Below are 23,704 nucleotides of genomic sequence, written 5' to 3'. Positions count from 1 at the left end.
GAAACCTGAGCCCCAAGGTAATGGCAGCCTCCAGGTGCAGAGTCATCGTCTGGCTGCAGGGCTGGGAGCTGACCACATACCCCGGTGCTCCCATGATCTTCATGGCATGGCCAACAGGATCAAGAGCAGGACAAGGTGACCAGGAAGTATGGGAAGGCTTCCTAAAAGTGACTTAATTCTGAGTAACAAACAGAGCCCACCTGGGGGTGCCCATAGGAGAGCCCTCAGAGAATTCAAAGTCCACACTTCTTCCTTCTCATTTAACAAAGCAGATTCACCTTGCTCCTATTCAACTTTATTCATGACTCTTCCTTGGCAACAGCTTTCACCCTCCACACAAACACATGGAACCTTGAGAGTTAAAGCATGCACAAGGATCGGAACACCAAAGTTTGAATCTTCCTTTTGGATAGCACTCTCAGGTGGTATTGGAGCTATTTATTATGGCAGGAAAAAATTCATGCCACTTGCCTGCTATCTCAAATTATTATTTTTCTTAGCACCACCTGAATAATACTATCTGAAGGTGAGCAAATATTTCGAGGAGCTCTTTTGAAAATAAAGGGCACAGCAAATGGCAGCAAAAGGAATACAGCATAGCACAACCCCACAGAAACTCAGGAAAGAAAGATATGAGTGAAGGTTGAACGTGATCAGCTTCATCTGGCTAAAACAGTCCTTGTGCAGTGGGATAGCGATATGACACCTGGCAGCACAATGCCAGAAGATTATTGGATCAGTCGGGTTTTCCATCGCTGGGGCACAACACTCAACATCCACAATTTAAAGAGGAGAAATTTAATTTGGCTCACATTTAAGGAGATTCCACCCGTGGTTGGCTGGCTGGCTCCAAGGCAAGGACAACAGGGTGGGAGGACGTGGTGAGGCAAAGCTCTTTAGTTCTTGGCAGCTGAGATCAAGGGAAGAGCATTAGGCGGGAAAGGGTCAGGAACCACAGAGAGCTTTAAAGTCACACTTCCGTGATTCACCCAGACACACCCGGAAGTGTGCTGTTCTTGACTCACCCGGACATAGCCAGATGTGTGCCCCACCAGTCCCCCGGTGGATCCCAAAGCCCATCAAGTGGATGCTCCAGCCTAACTGCCACAGCTATTGATAGAAGGTGAGAGAAGCTGTGTGCTCTCCCTGTGGGCTGCTTGCTGGCTTTCAGGAAAGTCCATTGTGTTGGTGTTGTGGCTCTTGGTATCTATTTACTTCTGATTTTCTTTGCAGGAAATATTACCTGAACTGAGTTAAAATCACTAGTACCAATGTCCTTCTCATCATGTACACAAAAGCTAGTTGGCTGTGGGCAAGGAATGGAATGATTGCATTTCAGTTCTCTTCTGGCTACTGTTTCCCTTCTCTGTCTCGAGCTTTGAGGAAGAAACTTCATATCATGATTTTTAAGAGACTTTGCCAGCGTCTGACCCACATGAATGCTAAGGAAATTCACCATCCAGATAGAGAAACACTGACACTGCTTAAGGGAGGAGGGTAGGTGGCCCTGAGCAGGAAAGAAGAGCTGTTCCAACCCTCTGTGAAGCAAAAGAAGATTTCCACACTGGTCATGAGAACACTATCAACAATTTCACTTCTTACTCAGATCAGTGAGGCCTAACATGGTATAAAAAAAAAAAAAAAGGCTATTAATATCAAATTCCACAGGCATCTATTTAGGTCATACCTTTAAAGAACAAAGCACTCTGGACAGAATAATAAAGAAGTAGGACATGAGTCACTTATCTGCATTTATTCATAATTACTAAGAAAAAAAACCAATTTTTTAGGCTTGTGTTGAGGAAAACAATTCTATTTGAACATGAGCTGATAGGAACAGGCTTCCCTGAAAGATTTTATACTAACTTTATTAATCTTAAACTTGATCTAATCTTTCCATCATGCTTACATTTGGTCACATACCAAAAAATACTTTTGAAGTATAGGTAAAATAAGGTATGGGTAAAATTTAAAAGCTAACAGCACTAATCCTTTACCACTTGCTCCCATTAGTGCTACTCTGGCTGTATTTTAGATAAAATGCAAATTTTATTGGTTGTTTTATTATTTGGTTAATTTGATTTATTTAGTACTGGCCAAATCTGGCACTAAATACTCACCCATCCATATATTTGACTTGCCTGAGGAGAAGCATAGCTATTTCACTCTGTGGCTACATATATAAAATCCAGCCCCTGTTCCTTGGTAAAGAGAAAGTTAGAATCAGTTGGTGTTGACTAAGAGATTGGAAATACAGGCAATCACTATGGTACTGGGAAGATAATGGGATAGGTACTCTGAGTTTAGTGGAGAAAATGACCGCAGTGGGCCAGAAAAAGTGGAAAGAACTCCAAGTTCAAGGACAATTCAGTGACACATTGGCCATAGGGAAGAGACAGAAAGTTCACCAGGAGGGAAAAGTGGAGGGGAGAGTCAGACGGGCAGGGTGAAGAGAATCTACAAAGGCAGTGGCTTAGCAGAACAAAACAACTTTGGAGGTGGTATGAAGAAGCCAGGGTCATGGGGAAGGATGAAGGAATACAGGAATCCAGACTGAGGAAGGCTTGAGCACCAAGTTACTAAAACTTGACATTTCTCTAATAAAAAATGGAAATTTCACATACTTGAGAACTGAATAGTGATGTAATGACTCATCAGTTTCGAAAGTTAGACTATATTATCGCACACCATCACGTGGGAGGCAAACTACTATAAGTTGAAAACTACTGTTCAAATGCAAGTGTGAAGTTCTACAGTGACCTGTCCTGAACTAAGGTGCAAAAAAATAAAAAGGTGAAAGGTACTAACAATTGATGACAGGATGTCTAGAGTAAGATGTAAAAGTAAACAAGGGGCTGGGGATATAGCTCAGTGGCACAAGCATCTGCCTGGCAAGCTCAGGGTCCTGAGTTTGATTCCCGGTACAGAAAGAAAGAAAGAAAGAAAGAAAGAAAGAAAGAAAGAAAGAAAGAAAGAAAGAAAGAAAGAGTAAGAACAAAGTTTTTACCTAAAGAGATTGAGAAAATAAAATAATAATAATTCAATCATTCAGAAAATCAATGTAAGAAACATCTCTGAGAACATGGACTCTATCAGGAAAATGTGCAAGTTGAGATTATAGTAGATTCACTGCACTGGCCTGGCTAAACCAGAACCGAGCACAGAAGTTGGGGCTGGAAATTGGTTTGAAAGTAACTTGTGTAGTGCTGAGCACTCTGGGCAGAGATTAAGGAAGGAAGCTGGGAATGGGGTTCACACCTGTAACACTCCAGCACTATTGGAGGCTGGGGCTGGAGGGTCACAAGTTCAAGCCCACCCTGGGCAATTTAGTGAGACTTTGTCTCAGAAAACAACCAACAAACAAAAACGAGGGCTGGGATGTAGCTCAACCCAAAGGCACTAAATTCAATCTCCAGTACTGAAGAAAAAAAAAAGTGACGAAATTCTGAATTCTAGAGAAGCAAAATAGAGTGTGGTGATCTCCAAGCCAGATTGGAAAAGGGGCCAAATGAGATAGGAGCTCCAAGAAGACAGATGATGCACACAGCATTGGCACAAAGGAGACGGAGAGTTGAACTCATTGGGAGGAATGGTCATCCTGATGATCCCTGTCAGAACGCATCGTCTGCAGACGCAGGCTGCTTCCACATACAGCTGGAAACACATGTAGAGTCGACCCTCTGAGGCCAGGTTAGTCCTATGCAGGTCATATAAAGAGGCATAGCCTACATAGTCTACTGAGAAGATCAGCAGAGATGGGGGAGGCAGTGGAGAAGGAGGGAGGTGTGGAAGGAACAAGGAGAGAAAAAGAGAGAGAGAGACCCAGAGGAGAGAGAGGAAGTAAACCTTGCCATCAGCTGCGGGAAGGAAACAATAGACAGCAAGTGTTTCAAAGCAGCTGGGAATACTAAAGGAAAAGCTTTTATTCAGATTCCAATGGTTTCAGAATTTGGGTTAATTGAAATTTGTATGTGTAAGTCTTATCTTAATAATATTCATTAACTTTATAAAGTGAATGCACAGAATCACTAAAATATACAAGGAAATAGACTATTAAAAGGAAATTTTATATTATCAGTAATTAAAATACTTGGTGCACTGTTAATAGTGCTTTTGTGGGACCTAAGCTAGTCATCTAAATAAATGTTTTGAAGGGTGAATGATGGATGGATAAGTAGCCAGGTAGTGTTTGCTCCTGAGATATACTACTTCACCAGAATTTGACTCTCCAAAATCATAGGTGTCCAAGAGAAGTTCATCTCTAACAGAAGGGAGAGATGTAACCAGCCTGAATATTATACAGCCATCGGCCCCTCCCTCCTTCTGCATACCTGGACCCGGGTTTGATCTCAGGACCACATGAAGCAGTTGCCACCCACACAGGAGGAGTGCACCAGGGTCTCAGGCTCACAGGTTCTGAGCAGCCTCGCTGTGGAGCCCACATCTCTGCTCACAAGCAGTGCAGCACTAAGCTGTGATGATTATGCTTTCTTCTGCTGGAGACAAAAGGTTCTTAGAGTTCATTTATTTGCCTAAGACCTCTGGTAGTGATAATAAGAAATGATAGTCCTTTCAGTTCAAATGATGGGGAGGACCCACAGGATGAGCTAAGGCTCCTCCTCTATCTCCTGCGCAAGGAGACTAATGAAATAAAAACCTCCTGAACCACAAACATGGGGAAAACAGCAGCAGGAGCAGTGACTGCAGCTGGAGCAGATGGGCACAAGGGACCTGCCGAGGGGAATGCAAGAGAAAAGCTGTCATATCAGAGTGAGGACAGTCCAAGAATACAGTCACCATCCTGTAGAGGAGGATCTGGAGACAGTGTGCGGGGGAAGGAGAGAGATTCCCTTCCTGCTGCCAAAAGTTGCCGCTTTCCTCCTGGAGGAACAAGTTGTGTTCCGGAAGATGAAGCCGAAGTCTAGGATGGCACACTTCAAATGAGCCTGGGAGGTGACGGGAAACTTCTGGCCTGCACAACTACTCAAGAGCCAGAACTGGCCTTTGAATGTTTAAAATGTGACTTGTGCAGCTGAGGAACTCATTTTTATTTTAATTCATTTTAATCAATTTAATAGCAGCACATGGCTAGGGACTACCTAATTGGACAGCACAGGTGTAAAATTTCAAATCAGTGTCCTGTGCATTTAATCCCCTATCCAGATCCCAGAGCAAAGGTGGCCCGCTTGTTTCCGGGAGGAGAAGATAGCTAGTTTCTTCTAGAAAAACCAGCCAATGATCCAGAGCCGGACATGTGTGGATTCTCCCACAGAACAACAGTGTCCCCATGGAGACCACTGGCAGCACATCCCTGTAGGGATGACACATGATACCCTGCACTTCTCAGTTTCCTACAGACTCCCTTGCAAACAGAAGAGCACTTCTAACCGCCACCAGACCTCCGGAGAAAGCTTCTACTGCACAAGAACAAGACAAAAAATATGAAGTGTGGAAAATTAACCAGCAGCAAGAACTCAAAGAAGCCATCAAAACACAGGAACTTAAAGTCACACACCGATACTCTCCAAAGAGAAAAGGAAGGGACACCACATTCATGACCCAGGGGACAAAGGACAGTCAGCACCACAAAGGCTGGGGAAATTTACACCTGGGAGAAGAGTAATTCCAGAGGAATTGGGAGATGCGAAAGGTGGAGGAATCCCCAACAGAGGACTGAGCTCGACATCCTGGAGCAGACGCTGTGCGTGAAGAACCCAACTCCACGAAGGCAGCTTGATGCCTGCCCCGTTTCCTGGAAATTTATGGCAGTTTCATGAACAGCTCGGCTTCCCAAGGTCTGCTCCATGCAGCAGGGGACCACCAACTCATGGCCAAATCTCACACCCTCTTGACTGAGAAACTGCAGCTGACACCTGGGTTGTACTCCACCGTGGAGCCATTAGCCTGCAGCCCCAGCACTGCTGAGCCCCATGTGGTGAGGGAGGATGGCCCCACGGGCTCACAAACACAGTCCCCAGGTGGCCCCAGAGGGCGGGCTTTCACACACTGCCTCTTGAAGCAGACACCTGACAATAAAAACTTTCCAACTGAGAGCCGTTCTGAACAAACATTTATTTAGGACAAGCAGATAATGAGTGATTATTTTCATTTCTAGAACATCACAGATGCTGTTCATTAGGTTTTGTCAGATAGGAACAATTCTTTCATATATATGAGCTCATTTCTAAAACTGCCCAGGGATTCATGTGAGCAAAACTGAGGAGCATCTTCACAGTCCATTCTATGACCTAAGGAAGCCATGCAGGGAGGGGTGGCTCTGGGGTGAGGTCCGCCCTGGGCAGGGACACCGGCGAGCTAGCATGGTAGAGACAGCTCCTTCGTTTCAGGGCCTGACAATCAATAGAATGCTCTCCTCACTGAGTTTTCCCCAGGGGTTTGCTCTTTGTAAAATGTCTCAAGTTGGGTAAAACACATTTTACAAACAGAAAGAAGACACAGCCTGCAGCCTGCAATACAGACGCATTGCTGCACCCACAATGGGATCAAGACAGCTAAGTGTTCAGACAGAGCAGACCTGCAAGCTCAGCTGAGCCACCTAACCTGCCTGCACTCGGCTTTCCTCATAAGACGCAGGAGGTGCTGTGCAGTACACAGAAAGCTTCATGGAAAAATAAAGCATTCCTTGTTGAAGACAGACCAGAGTCCAGAAAAGTTCATTAAGTACCTAGCCAAGAGGCCCCATCGATACAAAGCAAGGTTCAGTGGTCTAAAGAAAAGTATGAGTTTCTGGTTTAACCTGACACATTCTCTTAAACATAATTACTACCTTGCCCAGAAGACATTTGTTGATATTTGCATTTAATTTCTCTGCTTACTTGAAGCTTCACCAAAAAATGAATTAGTGTTTTATATAAAGTTAGCAAAAGTCTCTTTCCAAAGCTACTCAAATATCACATATTCCTCCTGACACATGTACATATGTGCAGACATACATGTACACTCATGCACATCCAGAGTGGTCTTCATTACAAAATTTCATTATGTTACTGATTCTTCCTCTTGGTAGTGAATTCATGTGCTTGTCAAAAGGAAAAGAAGGAAGAGAAAGAGGAGGAGAGGAGGAGGAGAAGGAGAGGGCGGGGAAGAGGAGGCAAAAGAAAAAGGAGAGATGGAAGAAGAAGCTTATGCTCATTTTATTCTTTGCTTTTCCCTGAGGACAAACATGCTGAGACTGAACTGGTCATTTACTTTAATACGTTGACAGTATTCTCAGCAAGTGTCACAGAAGACATCAGAGAGGACCAGCAACGTTGTACAACATAGTACAAGCTTGCACAGCTAGAGGAAAGTGGGGTCCTGAACCCAGAACGGGCACTTACACAGTATGTGGGAGCTCTTGAGTTTAGAATTCTGTGCTCTTTGAGTAACAGTCCTTGCAAGTCACTCTGAAAAGTTGTCCAGTCTCTACCCTCTCCTGCCCTCCTCCATCTTTGAAGGAATGAACTTACCAGGGAGGAGGCAGATCCACTCCTCTGCATCAGCAGGGTCTGTCTGAGCATGGTAGACCTTCATTCTCACCGACAAAACTGGGGCCTCGCAGCCTTTGCAGGACCCTGAATTTATCGCTGTTTATGCAAAATAGTAGTCCTTGAGTAAACTGTGACAGCCATACATAGATGCTGTCCAGAAAGGATAGCATAGAGTCTTGAGGTGGCCACAGAATCTTTGATATTCTTCCCTTTGAGAGGTGGAATGATTTTTTTCTCTCCCTTTGAAGCTGAGATGGAGGGAATTTCATGACCCATGTAACCAACAGAACACAGTGAAAATGACATCTTGCAACATCTGAAGCTCGGTCGAACAAACTATGCTGCTTAAATTTCTGTTCTTCTAGGATGTTCACACTTAAGACATTTCTTCTTGGAATGTAGCTGTCCCATAGGTAAAATTCTTTTTCAAGTTTACACACATGACCTAGGACTAGAACTCCAAGTTCAAAAATCTTTCTTTAACCCCTCGGCTCCTTATAAAACCAAAGGATGAGAAGTATGAGTCCAAGCATAGCTGGAGCACAGCAGAAGGAGCACTACTGTGAGGTGGGTGTGGGCTGAAGGTGAGGATTTTCCTTTTGCTGGATGTGTGGCCTTGAAGGAACTGTAATCTTTTCCATTTCTAATCAGCCAGCACAGGACAAAGGTAACTTCCTGAGCCTCATTTGGAGGAATAAATCACAAACAAGGAGAAAGCATTTGTCAGGGAGCTTGGGATCCAAAGAACGCTTGGTGAATAGCTGCTGGGCTGCATTGATTGAACACCTCTTTATGTGTGCTATATGTATACATGGTGCCCACAATCCATCCGGAAGGAGTAATGTTTTCCAGAGGAAGAGACTGAGGCTCAATTGCATTAGAAACTTGGCTAAAGTGTCTTAGAGAGAAAATGGGCCAGAATTCAAACCAAATACTTTCTGACTCTGAAAACTAAGCTCTAACCTTTATGCCACATGACTCCGTCAGCCTCCAGGAGAGGGAAGATTGGTTTGGGGCTAAACCAGGGGCAGTTGGTGCACAGATTCCCATGCAGGCATGGAACGGGCTCATAGGCATACTGAAAATGACTTAAACTTAAACTTAATCCCAGGTACAAGAGCCTGGGATTCAGACAACAACTTCAAGATGGCAACTGGAAGGTTGAGGACGGTGGATCAGGCAGGCACAGCTATTTCTGGCCTTATCAGACTGTTTTAGTTAAGGTAAAAGCAGCTGCCATAATAAATACACCCCCACATTTAAGTAGCTTAATATATCAGATATTTATTCCTATTCCCTGGTAGTCTACCACATTTTCCCTGACCTGTGGGCAGCTTAAATCACTGTGGCAGTCAGTCTGGGGTCACAAAATCTGTCCCTCTGGAGTCTTCTCCATCCAGCTGGTGGATGGAGAAAGGACAGTGAGAGGTACCATTGCTCCCACGGACAGGAGACACACACCTCCCTCCACTTTCCACTGGCAAAGAGCACTCACAAGGCTCCTAGATGCAAAACAGGCAGGGAGGCATGGTACTCCCTGTGACGCCATCTCGCAGTGACAACTGCCTGCTGTGGAAGAGAGGAACCACACGCTTTGGGTGACAGTCACCTGTCTGCTGCAGAGACATCTGCATGTGGGTTGGTGACCTAATTCTGAGGTCCAGGTTCTAAGCGGTCTTCATTCTTAGGGTCCTCAGCATCATCTGGAGTTGCTGAGGCTGAGTCCATGTCCGTTTGCATGAACGCCTCTTCACTGGACCCTTTCTAGCCGGCCTCCCTGGCAGAGACTGCAGTGCAGCCCCGGGTCCCAGAGCACCCAATCACTGCGCACACTGCTCTGAGCTGATGCTCACAGGCATCCGCAGTCCTCATCACCGCAGCCTGCTGCCCGTACTCTCTGTCACAACAGTCTTCTCTGCTGACAGGTTCTTGGACTCTTCCTGATGTTGCCATTCATGGTTGAGCAGCTAGGACCCTGCTTTGGCCTCTCTACCCACCCATCCAACCACATGAGCCACATGAGATCCCTTAGGGATTTTCTGCATCAGAAAAGTGGTCAGCCTAGATTCTGGGTGCCATGCGTGAACCACTGCTCTGATGTATCAGACTGCATTTCAGGCTGAGGGCTGGCAGCAAGTCCTGACAATAGAATTAAACTTTTGTTGTCTTGCCACCTTGGAGCCTTTCGGCTATGAATCAATTCCATGATTTTCTCTACAGTTCAGAAGGAGGATGACCCTTGTCAAAAGATCAGTCTTTCTTATTTTAAGGCACCCTGTTGGAGGACCATTTATCATGACAGAGCATTGTTGTGAGGGAACCTCCTAAGCTGTGAAATCAGCCCAGTCAGTTGAATAGAGACCAGAGCAGGAACTCCTTGTACACAAGATGCTAAGAGCACCTTGACTTCTAGGGTCCCTCCAGTAATCTGACAGATGTCTTGGTTTCTACTGTTTCCTATGATTGTTTACTCTGCCTAAAAGAACAAGGTTTGCATCACCACAGTAGCTAATGAAATAATATTTGTGGAAGATGAATATGAACATGTCTTACAAAATGTGAGTACTTTCCAATTATTTTAAATTTTTCATACATTGTTACTAGGAAATTTCCTCAATTCTCCATACTAGTAGTGAGCAAGAGGACAAATGTATACAGAGCCCATATCAACAAAACCCATACAACTGACCATCCCAAATGCCCAATGAGAGCTGTCCCTCTGAGATTATTGCCAATGGTTGAGAAGACAGCCCCGCTCCATACACTTGCAGTGACTTGTTACATAGCTGTTCTCTTCCCATCAAAAATAGGTCTGGGTAGGAGTACAGGTATTTCTCTAAGCAGTGGAACACTGAATGTTTCCTGTGGCTATTGGGCCTGCCTTCCTGATGAGGTTCAGGGGGAGGCTGTTCCAGTCTGGGTTTTGGTCGATGAGATGCCTGGAGAGCATGACTACATGGCTTCATTGTCAAGTGCACAAGATCCAAAAGGACCCTGCCCCCCAGCCCTGGCAGCGTGAGTATCTGCAGGGAAGCGAGCTCTTCCACCTCTAGTTTCTGAAGAGGCTGCACCCTGAGAAGGTGCTGATGACCTGCTGTACGAGACAGACCTATGATTTCCTATATCGGTTCATCCAGTATTGCAATGCCAAGGAAGGGGAAATGTAAGTGTACCACCCATGCACTTACAGATTTGCTTTCTCAGTGCCTGGCTGCCACTGATTCAAATGCAGAAGCTAATTTAATTTCACATATGCAGTGAGTAAAGCTAACTCATGTCACTGAAGATTTTACATAAGAACATGCTTCCAGAGTGACATTTCCCAAATTTAAGAGAAGATATATTTTTAGATTATAACTCGGTTTAATGAACTTGATCCAATGTGCACATATGATATTCATGGATGCCTGGTGGTGCCATGAGAAATCTGTGACAACATCCATGCCTTTAGGAAGTTCACAGGCTGTAGAGATCAGACATCTGAAGATAATGTGTGAGAGTAGTGGGTAATCTCATGAAGCAGTAATTTCATTCACCCTTGTAGTTGCTTACCTTCTCTTTCACTTATCCTTTGAGGTCTATTTCCCTTATGAGCCCACAATGACAGAAAAATCACAGAACCCGTGGATCTTGGTGAAGGTTTCCAGGGAGAAGTAGAGGAGCTCATGATACAGAAGTTCAGGCAACAAGGGGTAAGTGGCTAGAGGCAAGTTGTCATTCCCGGACCCTCCTCCAAAAGTCCCTCCCTCCCCTCTCTCCAGCTCCCACTCACTCTGATATTTCTGCCCTCGAGTAATTTGTAATCATTTGACACAATCAAGATGGCCTGGTGCTTATTAAAGTCACAAGATGATGTCCTCTCAGGAAGTGCATCTTGTTCTACGTCAACTCCAGAGACTAGCTGTTGGGACTTTTCAAAGGCAGAAAGCAGATGCATTTCCAAGATGTCTTTTTCTAGACATCATCCTTCGGTTGGTGCAGTAGCTCTTAGGGCCAGAGTTTATGGCTTTTTTAAATGCTGAAATATTTTATCTCAGGTTATTAATCTTGTCTTCAATGGTAGCAACTGAGTCACAGAGATTGGGTCTCCAGAGCCTAACCCAGCGTCCCATCTGGAATGTGAGCTGAATAGATTCTAGTTGCTGATGATGTGTCTAAAGAATGTATTTGACTGACTTTCTGGCAACATGCCTGAAATCCTACAGACTTCTATAATTTTTAAATAGAGAGATATCTGAACTTGGAGAAAATCAGAACGAAAACTCCAATATCTTGAGACACTGGGAAGCAAATAACTTTAAAACCCTCATAGCACTGGACAAGCAGTCTTGGCATTATAGGAAACAAGCTGTGTTATCAGTGTTTTCGCACACAGGAGATTAGAGCAGAGTGCACAACCCTATACATTCTTTGAAACAAAATTGCAGTGTTTGGAGACTAAATTCCTGGCTGCCATGGAAAGCAATTTTTGACACCTGCTGTGACTGAAATGAAGGTCAACAGAACTCTCTCAATAATGTGTTTAGATCACTGCTGTCCTAGCAAAAACTGGGCCTTTAAATTCCCAAAGAAGTCTGACTTAAAGAAAGTTGAACATGGAAAATTAGTCATCAACACAAAAGTTATTACTTTGGATATCTAATATTTCACCTTCACTGATCTGACACATTTGTAGGCCCAGGGCACAGGGGCTTCTATGAATGGACTTTAACCAGGTCTTCAACCAAAGCAGCTCCAAGCCCCACCTAGGCACATATTCACTGGCAAGAGGTCTCCACGTGGTACCCAGCTCAGCTACATGATGCAGATTGTGTCCGATTGTTGGTGTATTGTTGACAACTAGCATTAGGCCCCATTATCCTTACCACTGAAATCCATCAGCAAGAATTCCATCGCTAAATTAGGTTGGATTTTTACAAAATCATTCTTGTCTGAACAGCCTGGGCTTAAGATATCTAAACAACCAAATGCAGTATGTGCCATGCTATGTCATTACTGTCCCCCATAAGGATGGTAAATGCACCTTTTGAGGTGCAAATGCAAAACAAGATATGTGGAAAACCCTCTACCTTGGGCTTTAAGATGTAATTATCCTTTTATCAAATATACAATCAAAGTAAGAGATGTCATATATACTGTGTTCTGCTTCATGGGGTTAAAGACAAAAAATGAATTGTATGTCCTTTTTATTTAAAAAAGATGAGAATACTCTTTTCACTTTAATTTTTGAACCTACTAGCAAAAACCCTTGGTTTACACTGATAAAATGCCAGTGACATGTTCCGGGGACAGCCACAGCCTATGGCTCTGAGGGCAGCGATACATACCTCCATCGCAGGTCTCATTTCTTCTGATGGTTTTGCTTTCCTCCCTGTGCAGCGATTTAAGTTTCTGCTAACTTGATATCTACTTGCCAAGACACACAAAACCTTTGCATGGCATGAAATGGTCTTGCTGGGCCTTTTCTGCACAGTCCTGTGTGAGGTCACTTTTCCGGATGTCAGCACCAGAGCTTCTCTGGTTCCTGTGTCCTCCTTTATTTTCCTCCTGTGACTGACTTCTGTCCTGGAGTTGCTGGACCCACAGGTTGTCTGGTACTGTTCCAGGTATGGAATCATGGATGCTCAGTTCCAAGCATCACTTCCTGTTCTGCACCCTGGAAGTCATGACAGGCCTTTGTCAGCCAGACCATGGAGAGTTTTTGCCAGTGGAAATTTCTAGACAAAGACCAGAGCTGGGAAGAGGAAGATGAGACTCATAAGCTTTGTTGATTTCATTCCTACACCTCCAACCCAGCACATGACCTCACCCTAGCAATGGTAATTCATCCCACAGAAAGAGTGGAGTCCGGTCCATGGTTGTCTCCCAAGGCACGTTGAGCAAGCCTATTGTACTCTGTCAGAGACCTCATACCAACCAGCAGCTTTCCTTTTTCCAGAGGTCTGGACCCAAGGCCCAGGCGCCCCTTCTCCCAGCTCACAGGTCCTCTTGTCTAGGGTTCCAATTTCAACTCTGTAAGATCCATCACCTGACATACTTGTTAATTTGTGTAGAGAAAACATTTAAAATCTACTCTCTTAGCAATTTTAAAATAGACAACACACAATTACTTATTATGGCCCCCATTCTGTGCCAATTATTCATGTGTTTAACTGAAATTTTATATCCTTTATCCACATCATCCTTCCCCACCCACCCCAGACTCTTGTACTTTCCTACTCTCCACTCCTATGAATTTGTCATTTTCAAATTTTATATGTAGGTGAGATTCTGTATTTGACTTTTGCAATCATGTTTATTTCATTTACTATAACGGACAAAGGACCAAAACAGACATTTCTCCAAGGAAAACATACAAAAATGGCCAGCAGATATGTGGAAAATGGTCATCATCACTGACCATCACAGAAATGCAAATTAAAACCACGATGAAACATCACCTTGTACCTGTCAGAATGGCCATTATTGAAAATAGAAAAGAGATGCGTTGGCGGTGACGCAGAGCAAATGAAACTCCCGTGCACTGCAGGTGGGATGTACTTGAGTACTGCCATGTGGAAAGTACTATGGCAGTTCCTCAACAATTCAAAACTGAACAGCCCAGTGGCTGAGCCATCCCCCCACTGGAAATGTATCCAGGGAAATGCAGTCAGCCTGCTGAAAGGACATCTCCGCCCCACATCCATTGCAGCACAATCCCTTGGATACAGAGGCAACCTAGGTGGCACTAATAGGTAAGTAGATAAAGAAAATGTGGTTCACACAATGGAGTACTATGCAACCTCAAATAGAAGGGAATCCTGTGATTTTCAACAACACAAATGAATCCAGAGGACAATTTGCCAGGTTTCCAAATTTTAATACTTCTAAACTTCCCATATCCCCCTCAGCCCTAGTGATGATAGCTTCTTCCTACAGGATGGCTCAGGATTCTCTTTCTGTGTCCTCAGCTCCCTACTTAGTAGATCTTTACACTGAGCTAGTGAGTATGTACACTAAATCCTGTTACACTAACTGGTATGATTCTATTCTCTGAGTGAGATCCACGACACCACTGACAACTCTTAGTAAAACTCCATTTCATCAATTTTATGGGTAATGAAAATATAGAGTTTTTAAAAGTGCCTGACATTGGATTCTCAATTTGATACAAAAGACCAGAATACGGTTCAAAGCTGTTGATGAATGTAGTGATAGCAATCAAAACTCATGGTGCAAATGGCAGAAAATCTAACTTACACAGAAAAGGCAATGGATAGGCTCAATAACTGAGTGACTTAGCAAGAGAGGGCAAGTTAGAGTGGGAGCTCATCATCCTCATAAAGACATTGGAACATGAAGATTAGTCACGGACAGAAAAAGTTACTGCTTTAGATGTCTAATAATATTTCAACCTGCAGGGATCTAATGCATTTGGAGGCCCAAGGGACAGGAGGTAAAGCCCTACCTTCAAGCATAGCCAAACCAAGAGGCCCCACATCAATCCTAATGCCTTAATATGTTTTCTCCAGTTCCTGTCTTTGCTTTCCTTTCTGTTGGCTTCATTCTGAGGCAGGTTCTTCCTTGTGATGTCAAGTTTGCAGCCAGCTGCTCCGGGTTTATTTTTGTTCTGCCGGCAACCCAGTGGAGAGAGAGTGTGCTTGCAGCCTTCTTAGCACAAGCTCCACCATGGCTCTGGCTGTCTTTCGAATCCTTCATCCCTCTTGTAGGCTGGAAGCAGGCCAGGTTCTCATTGCCTGGGTCATCCAACCACACCTGCATGAGGAGAGGAAAGCAGAGAGTTTCACCCAAGCCAGATGGTCCAGAACATACTTGTGGTTTCCCCAGGGAAATTCTGGGTACCGTGACCAGAATGCAGGGAGCTACAAAACCACCAGATGCTCCTCATGGTGGAGGGTGTGAATTAGAGAAGAGAGGCTGGGTTTTGTAAGATGCCACTCAAGCCTCCCCTTGGGACACCCTACTTTGGGGAAACAGCTGATTGATGATCTCCAGTCCATGCCTTTGGATCACTGCATTCCCTTTGGGCTGACCTCAGACAACAGCGAGCATGGCAGGAGGGGCATAAACAGCCACTCCTGCATGTGGCAGGATTTCTCCAAGATGCAGGTGGCTCCGGCACTCTGCTTCTGCCTGGGCAAGCTTTCTCAGGAAGTCTGAGCACTTTCTCCCCGTCCTGCACAGGTCCCAGGCCTGTGCTATAGGTGGAGGACTTCCTGACTGCTCTTGGTTCTTCCCCTTCCTCCTTGACAGGCATCTACCCTAACAACCCTTTTCCCGTGTCTTTTTCTCTGGTATCTGTTGGTTAGAGCAGCTACATGCCCCTCTTTTATAGCTCTGACCCTGAATGACTGGTATTGAGTCTCTGACTTGGCTGGTGGTTTAGGGAAAGTATCACATTTCTTTACTAGGAATGTCTGGTGGAGAAAGTAAAAAGCATGCGGGCGAATTCCTCTTCTGGCCAAACTACATCTCAAGGAAGGAAGCAGGTGCTGAACGGGGCCAAACACAGCCACGTTCTGATGCTCACTGCCTCATTCCTGGTGTGGGCTGCACAGAGTCTGACACCTTTACTCCAATTTGTGCAACAAAAGGAAGTACTGCTCACCAAACATATTGGTGACAACCAGTGATCTCCCCTGGGTTGTGTCTCTGAGATCTAAAGAGACACGAGCCTTCCTGAAACCTTGCAAATGGCCAACACTGGCGAATATCTTCAGATGCTTTTCCATGTAATGGAAAGTATGAATTGTTGGTAACGTGGATGGCACTGCTTCAAATTCAGAGGCCACCTGAGTTCCTGCCCTACCCTGGCTCAGAGAGCAATGACCCTTGGATCTTTGACCCTGAACTTTGTTTCCTGTTGTGATCTGGTTAATATTAGCCAATTAGCACAATCCCCATTCCCACGAACAGTTGCTATGGGCAATGAAGTTCTCCATGGGGGAGTTTTTCTTCTCTGAAATAAATAAATCCAGATTTTAGTTAGCAAACTGGAGTCTAATCATTAAAACTGATCCAAATGAAGAAATACAGAAAATCCCACGGAGGTATTCTGTGGGTCACAGCCCTCATTTTCTCTTAACTGGTGATTTTTGTGTTTTCCACTTGGAATGGTTCTGCTTAGCTCCATTTAATGAGGCTCAGTCCAGTAGGAAAATCAGTGGAAGAGGCCAGAGAAATGAGTTTCTACCCATTCTCATGGAAATTTCAGCTTTCCAGGCAGAAGAGGGGCTTTCTTGATTAATCAGAAGAATGTTTCTCCTCCATGACCATGAGGCTGTGCTACTTGAGAACTCCCGGGCACTTGTAAATGCAACACAGAGGATCATTCACTTGGTAAAAACTCAGAAAATTCAGAAAACAAGACTATCCCTTTGTCCAAGCCAACTAGTGCATTTCTATTCACTTCTCTCCTTCCCAAGACTCATGAGAAGTCATGTCCAAATTACATGTTCAATGGTCCAGAGCAGGTGGGGATAAAAGTATTTTTTTAGTTTTTTTTTTTATTTTAAAGAGAATAAAAATGATATAACATGAGAAGAAAGACTGGGGTACTGTAATTTGTCCTTACAATCATGGGGTCAAAATCCTAATGGGTTGTGTCAATTATGCTCCATATACTTTTGTTTAAGTCCAAGGCTCCAATTACATGAAAGGTGAAATGATTGTTAGTCTTCATATTTTAAACTAAACTAGGTTCAATTTTGCTAAAATATTAACACTTTCCTTACAAATTGAAAATATAGTCCTGGGGAATCAGGTTTCCAGTGAAAACAAGGACATTTTTCTCATTATTATAGTCACCTTAAAAGCATCTTTTTGATATGAGAAAAGCTATTTGACATAATGTTTAATCCTGGATCCTCTTAACATTTTTCACTAGCATAACTTCAAAATTTCAGATGAGCAAGAATTTTACAATCTCAACATACTGGTTATAAATGATCCTGAAGCAACTTCTTGTCTAAAAACTCTGAGTAATTTTGTATTTTAGAGGTGGTTCTACTATTTTCTATAGATAAATCAGTCATTCATATAGAGTTTTCAAATTTTTATTTTAACTATCATTCTCATAATTCAATCAGACAATGTCTCCAAACCTCCTGCTTTAAAACGCTGGTTTGAAGGGAGAAATGAAGAACTGTTCTTTAATGAGTATAAACATACACATGATGAGTAAGTTCTAGAGATCCACTGTACACCATAGCACCCACAGTTAAGAATAGAGAACTCTGCATTTTAAAATGTCGAGGAGAGATCTCATGTTAAATGATCTCACCCAACAACCAGCAAGCCTCCTCCCTACACACACAACAACAACAACAACAACAACACAAGAAAATCTTTGGAGGTAAAGGAAATATTTAGCACTTCGGATGTGGTTATAGTACCAGGGATACGTGTTTAGGTCCAAACTCATCAAGATGTGTACTTTAAATGTGTGCAACTTTTTGTGTATCAGCTATACTCAAAGCCAAGGAAATGATGGTCATTGCATCCATCGAGAAGTCTTAGTGCTGATTAAAGTCACTAACATATCTGAAAATCATGCATTAATCTTTACACACAAATCTTCACACTTGATGTTTGATTTTTTTCCTTTGAATAGAATTTTATGCATTTGCTTAGGAAGCATAGACTAATTTTTGAAATAACTGAAATAAAGAAATGTTTCATCACTTGATTCGTGTTCATTCACAATGCTGTTTTCAGTTCGTGAAAGTTTGCTAAATAAAACAAGCAAAGAATTTTCCTTACCTTTGATATCAGCAATCAAGTTCCTGTTTTTTTTCATTTATGTAGGTCTTTACTGCCAGCCTGCTAAGAGCATACTTGCACTGTGTGAACTTTGTAAGTGGTGGCACAACTAACTTATGGCTAGAAGCTGACCAGGTGATTGAGAAGTAGTTAATTTAAAAAGAAAGCATGACAGTTACAGATTGCACTATTACCTTATTAGTAGTATTTTGAAGGTTGTATTTATTGACTACTGATTTTTAATCTCCCTATTGAGAAAATTAGAGCTATCATGATTCCTGATTGTCTTTTCTCAACCTCAGGGATCTTTGGTGTTCTGAGATTTCAGTTATGTGGTTTGGTGTGTCTTTTTTTTGGCCAAGCAGGGGTTAAATTCAGGTGTGTGTTTCATTTCAAAAATCCTTGGATTGGACAGGACATTTTGAATCCTTTCAACTGGGAAATAAATTGTTCTTCAATTTTATGAAATCGTATTTATATGATTTATCTGACAATTCCTCTCTTTTCCTTTTTTCTTTTAGAAATTCTAATGTTTAGATTCTAAAGTTAACAAATTAGTCTTCTTGCTTTCCATTATGCTTTTCTGTGTTGCACTCTTTTGTCATGTTCCTTCCACTTTCCCTGTTGGGAAATTTCTTTGCCCTTTTCAGTTCAGGGCACCCTTTCCACCTCCTCTCCTCTCCCTCTTGGTCCTCCATCTTCTGCCGCAGGTGTGTGATTACCATCTTTTAAAAGCTCCTTCTTGATTCTGTGATTCTTTATGAATATGTCTGTTATAAAATACCACCCCATGGTTTCATAGCTGCAGTCATCCTCTCATGGGATCATTCTGTAACATATCTGTGGGAGTTCTCTTTACTTTACCTGTGTTTTAAGATTTTGGATAAACCAAGGCAACAGATGTTAGTTCTGTGTCTTGTTCAATCTATAAAGGGTTGGTTTTTCTTACAGGACAGATAAGACTAAGAAGGGAGAACGCAGGTGAGGACAAGACTTACAGTAGGAATTTAAAATCAAATATCTTCATGAAAACATTTAGCGCAGGGCAATGGGCTAAAATCCTGTGGAAATCACTGGACATTCCAGAAAATTTATTTTATTCTCAAATTTTATTTTCTTCCCAAACTCTTGATGGTTTCAGTTGATATCTGAATTGCAACAAATTTTGCCAATATACTCACAGAGCTGATAGCTCTTGTCACTGTATGGCTCCCCATCCTCTGCACCCCTCACTGTCCAACTACACACACACACACACACACACACACACACACACACACACACACGCCACCTTAAACACCAGCATGCACCTCTTTGCTTCCTTACAAGCTGTGTTTTCACCATGTTCACTGTCTTTACAGTCTTGTGATCGTCATTACTTCTCTGTATGGGGAACCTGGACTAATGGAGAAGTGAAAGGAAGACCTTGCTGATGCTCCCAGGCAAAATTCATCTTCCCTCCTCCGGGACTTTTTGTATCATGGCTGTTTCCCTTCTTCAACTCTATCACCATCAATGGCAGCACAACAAACTCTTCTAAGAACTTATTATCAGATCAACTTATTTGTTATATCTGTATATGGTGGCTATTCTCGCTCACCTCATTGTATAGATGACATAATGGAGATTAGAGAAGGTAAGTGCCCAGTTCCCTCCCCAGCTGGCATGAGTCCAGGCACTGCGACGATGTGCCCCGTGCCTTCCCAGGGGTCTGCTCTCCAGCTCAGTACAGACCCTGGACATGTTCCCAGGGTGCTCATTCACCAATGGATTCATTGATGCTGCATTCTTTTTTTAACACTGGTGAAGTTTTATCAAAGGTAAGAAAAGAAACAGGCTCTGAAGAGCCTGTTTACTTGGGCCAAGTAAAAGTAGGAAGAGAAGTGCACCCTACAGCATGAGAACGGGTCGCCGCTGAAGAGACAGCACCATGGCCCAATACCGCATCCTTATAAAGATGATAAACATTTCCTCCTGACTACAAGTTGGAATCATTCAGAGTAAATGCATAAAATGGTCTACAGAGAATGGTTTTGTCATTGTTTTAATCCTTTTTTCTCAAGCACTGGGTGCAGACTTTGAAGCTCTGCTCAGCGGAGTGGCTTATGAGGGTGATTTGTTCATTGATTCAAGTTTAATACACCTGACAACAAACTGTTTCATAGCATCGCTTCCCTGCCGACAGGTAGAACTGGACGGGGACCAATCCCTCACAGGGCACTAGGTGGCCTTTCCCACCATGCTGAGAGCTGGCTGCAGGGCCACCCTGGTGATCAAGGTTCTACCTGGCTGTCACACAGCAGGCAAAACTGTCCCTGTGCAGTGATAACAGCCAAGGTCTTTACCTGACACCCACCGAGTCTCCACAGCAGGGCATGGCAACAAACCAACATCACTGCAGAGTCAGGCTATTTCATTGACTCACTTGGATTTCAGCACATGGAGGTTTTTACTAATCCTCTGATGACTTCTACTTATTTACCAATGAGACGCTATAAGGTTAACTGGTCAAGTCTGGCCTCGTTATACACAGATTCCATGAGGTGCGCATCACTCTGTGCTAATGAGGCTCCTCCATAGTTTTTAGAAATATTCTAAAGCAAGTGGTTCTTGCTCATTACCTGATCTATGACATATAAAATGCTAAAAGCGACCTTGAAACTCTGTTATGACTACCTCCACCCCGGAGCCTACAGCATGGCTCAAAGAAGGATGGAGAGCTGCGCTTCGCTTTTCCCCAGCTCAGGTATTGCTACCCCTGCTCAGGGAGAGATAGTGAAGCTTGTGTTTCTTTGACTGCAAACAGCAGGTATATGTAGGATTTAGGATCTGTGGACATTATGTGGATTCTTTTTCCTCAGAGAAGTAGTTCTTGGTTGCTTACGACTCCAAGATGATGTTGTGCAGAGATTTGAGACTTCTGGTCTCCTCTGTCCTGTTTGCTAATCGTCTTCCAGAAGTGCGTGGAGAGAAGGCAGTCTCAGAACTCTGCATTTATATGTGCAAATAATGCATAAATCTCCCACGCAGCTTTTCTGACTGCTGAGAGTGGAATATATTTCCTTTTCTTTAAAGATTTAGGATTTCTCTCCATTCTCACCCAGAAGAGTAATTCACAACTAAAATATAGTGAGATACGTGTTTAATTGCAACATATGGCACAATAAAAAGGAGCAGCTTGTATAGAGCCTAGAAGGAGAACCAGATGATAGTAATAATAATGCATGCCCAAGAAACATCTTGTCAGACCAAAGACCAAAGAGGTGCTGTCAATAAAATGTATCATAAATTCCATATGATACAATCAAACTTGTTGAAGTGATCAGGTAAAATTAAGCAGTTCTAGGTGATATACACTGTCCCTTCCAAATCAGATACTCGGTGGTCTTTTAAAAAGATGTCTTTACTACAAAAATACGACATAAATATATAATTAGTAGTCTTGCCACTCGACTTGGACCTTGAGTATGTATTATGGTACATAATGTGCCATTTGCTAGACAGATCACTAATTTTATTACCGCCTCTTAACCACGCTGGCCAGAGGCATGATGCCTAATCCTCCTCTGTCCCCTAACGGCCCTCCATATCTATGTCAGACATATCATAAGTAGTTTTTACCATACCTGCATCTTTAGCAGTAAAATGTGTGACTGTATTATTTGTGTCTGCTCTAGAACTCATAGGCACATGGGGAAGACAAAGAAAGAGATCTTTTTTTATAAGGAGCTAAGTAATTCACTGAATGATAAAATAAAGGTTGTGTAGAGACATAGAAGTCCAGATGGGGAATGGAAGGAAGATGAACTGGTCAGCAACAGCCAATGTGCTGGGAGGTGAAGGAAAATGAAGATAGATGGAACCACTGGACACAGTGATGTGGGTCACTGGTGACCACGCCCCATGCAGTGTAAACACAGCGGATCCCAGGGGTGGGCAGGGCAGCGCTATTAGAACGCAGTGAGGGGGAATAGGCTCATGTGTTTGGAGATGAAGATCACCTTTTAAAAACTTTGTTGTGATAGTCCATGTATTTAGTACATAACGTTTACATTCCTCGCATGGAGCTGGTATACATACCTCACAATCTTCATTCCTTTCTCCATCCCCTTCCCTTCCCTCCCTCTCTCATCTGCCCATCTCTTGATTTTTTTCTTAGAAGAAATTTGCAACTGAGGGGAGAGGGGGTTAGAGGTTGGTATGAGGGTCTGAGAAAGACATTTTAAAGATAAGAAGATGTTTCTGAAAGAATGAAAATAAACCAACAGAGAAAGGAAATCGATGTGCCATAAGAATTTATTAAATAATGCACATAAAACTGTGACACAGATACAGAGAGGTAAATGGGGATTATTATTTTTTAAATATGTGTCTAATTATGACAGACTTCCTGAGGACAGAAAAATGTAAAATATAAACCCAAACTACCCTAAATCAATCTCTCATAAGTGCTTTGTTTCGATGTTTTGCTGGTTTCATCATGCTGTGTTTATTGTAAGTCCATATTCAGTATTAGTATGCAGTAAGGAAAGTCTCCTCTATTAATCTGACAGGGTCTCCTTCATTATTTATTTTGTGTATTTTTCCAAAAGAAGAATAAGCCTGTTTTGATGATGTTATTTAAATATAGTGTTGAGATGTTAATTTAATTTTAAAGAAAAATAATTTCATAATGTTTATTCTGCCTATCCATAGACTTTGTATATTCATATCATCTTTATTTCCTGTAGAAAGCATTTTCTTCATGTTTGGTTTGTTCGGTTTTGTTTTTGTTTTTGTTTTTGTTTTCACAAAAGTCCTGTGTATCTCTCATTTACCTAGCCCTGAAGTATTTTTAAATTTTTATTACACGGTTCACATCTACGTACTTTGCTGCCTGTTTAGTCAAATCTATTATGCAGACACCTCCTTCCGGATTCTTGAGTTTCATTATTAGAGCACATATTGTATAGGATTTGAATTTAGCGGATTTGTGCTCCATAATCACTTTTGCTCCTTTTGCTTAAATAGTGCATGGATAGCTCAATCTTTGCACACATCCATACTCAAAAATTTGTTTTCTTGAAGAACATGTCCTAATGTGGGATAGAAAGTAAACAAGACCAGATGTTTCATTCTTTCTTCAATTCAAAATGAGGTAGGTTAACATTGGAGTGCCTAGAATATGGTAACAGTGCTTGGAAGAATGAGTCACAAACAGCTCTCTAGCTGGCTACCAAGGAGCACTGATTAACAGATGATGCACAACATCCAACATTCAGGCAGATGCTCGCTTCTCTGCCACCATGGACAGCACCGACGTCATCACCGTGGTCCTGGTGGGTGTGTGCTTACAGACACGAGCCCTGGTCCCTGAGCAGTGAGCCCATGCCGCTGTCATTCCACAACAGTCTAAGAATCAAGTCCCTGACATTTATTCCAAAAACACAAGGAGTGACAAATAATTTATTACT

Source organism: Chinchilla lanigera, unplaced genomic scaffold, assembly GCF_000276665.1.
Source record: "Chinchilla lanigera isolate Chin_1 unplaced genomic scaffold, ChiLan1.0 scaffold00103, whole genome shotgun sequence".
Lineage (NCBI taxonomy): Eukaryota > Metazoa > Chordata > Mammalia > Rodentia > Chinchillidae > Chinchilla > Chinchilla lanigera.
The sequence above is the reverse complement of the archived record's forward strand: the minus strand, read 5'-3'. Positions refer to the sequence as shown.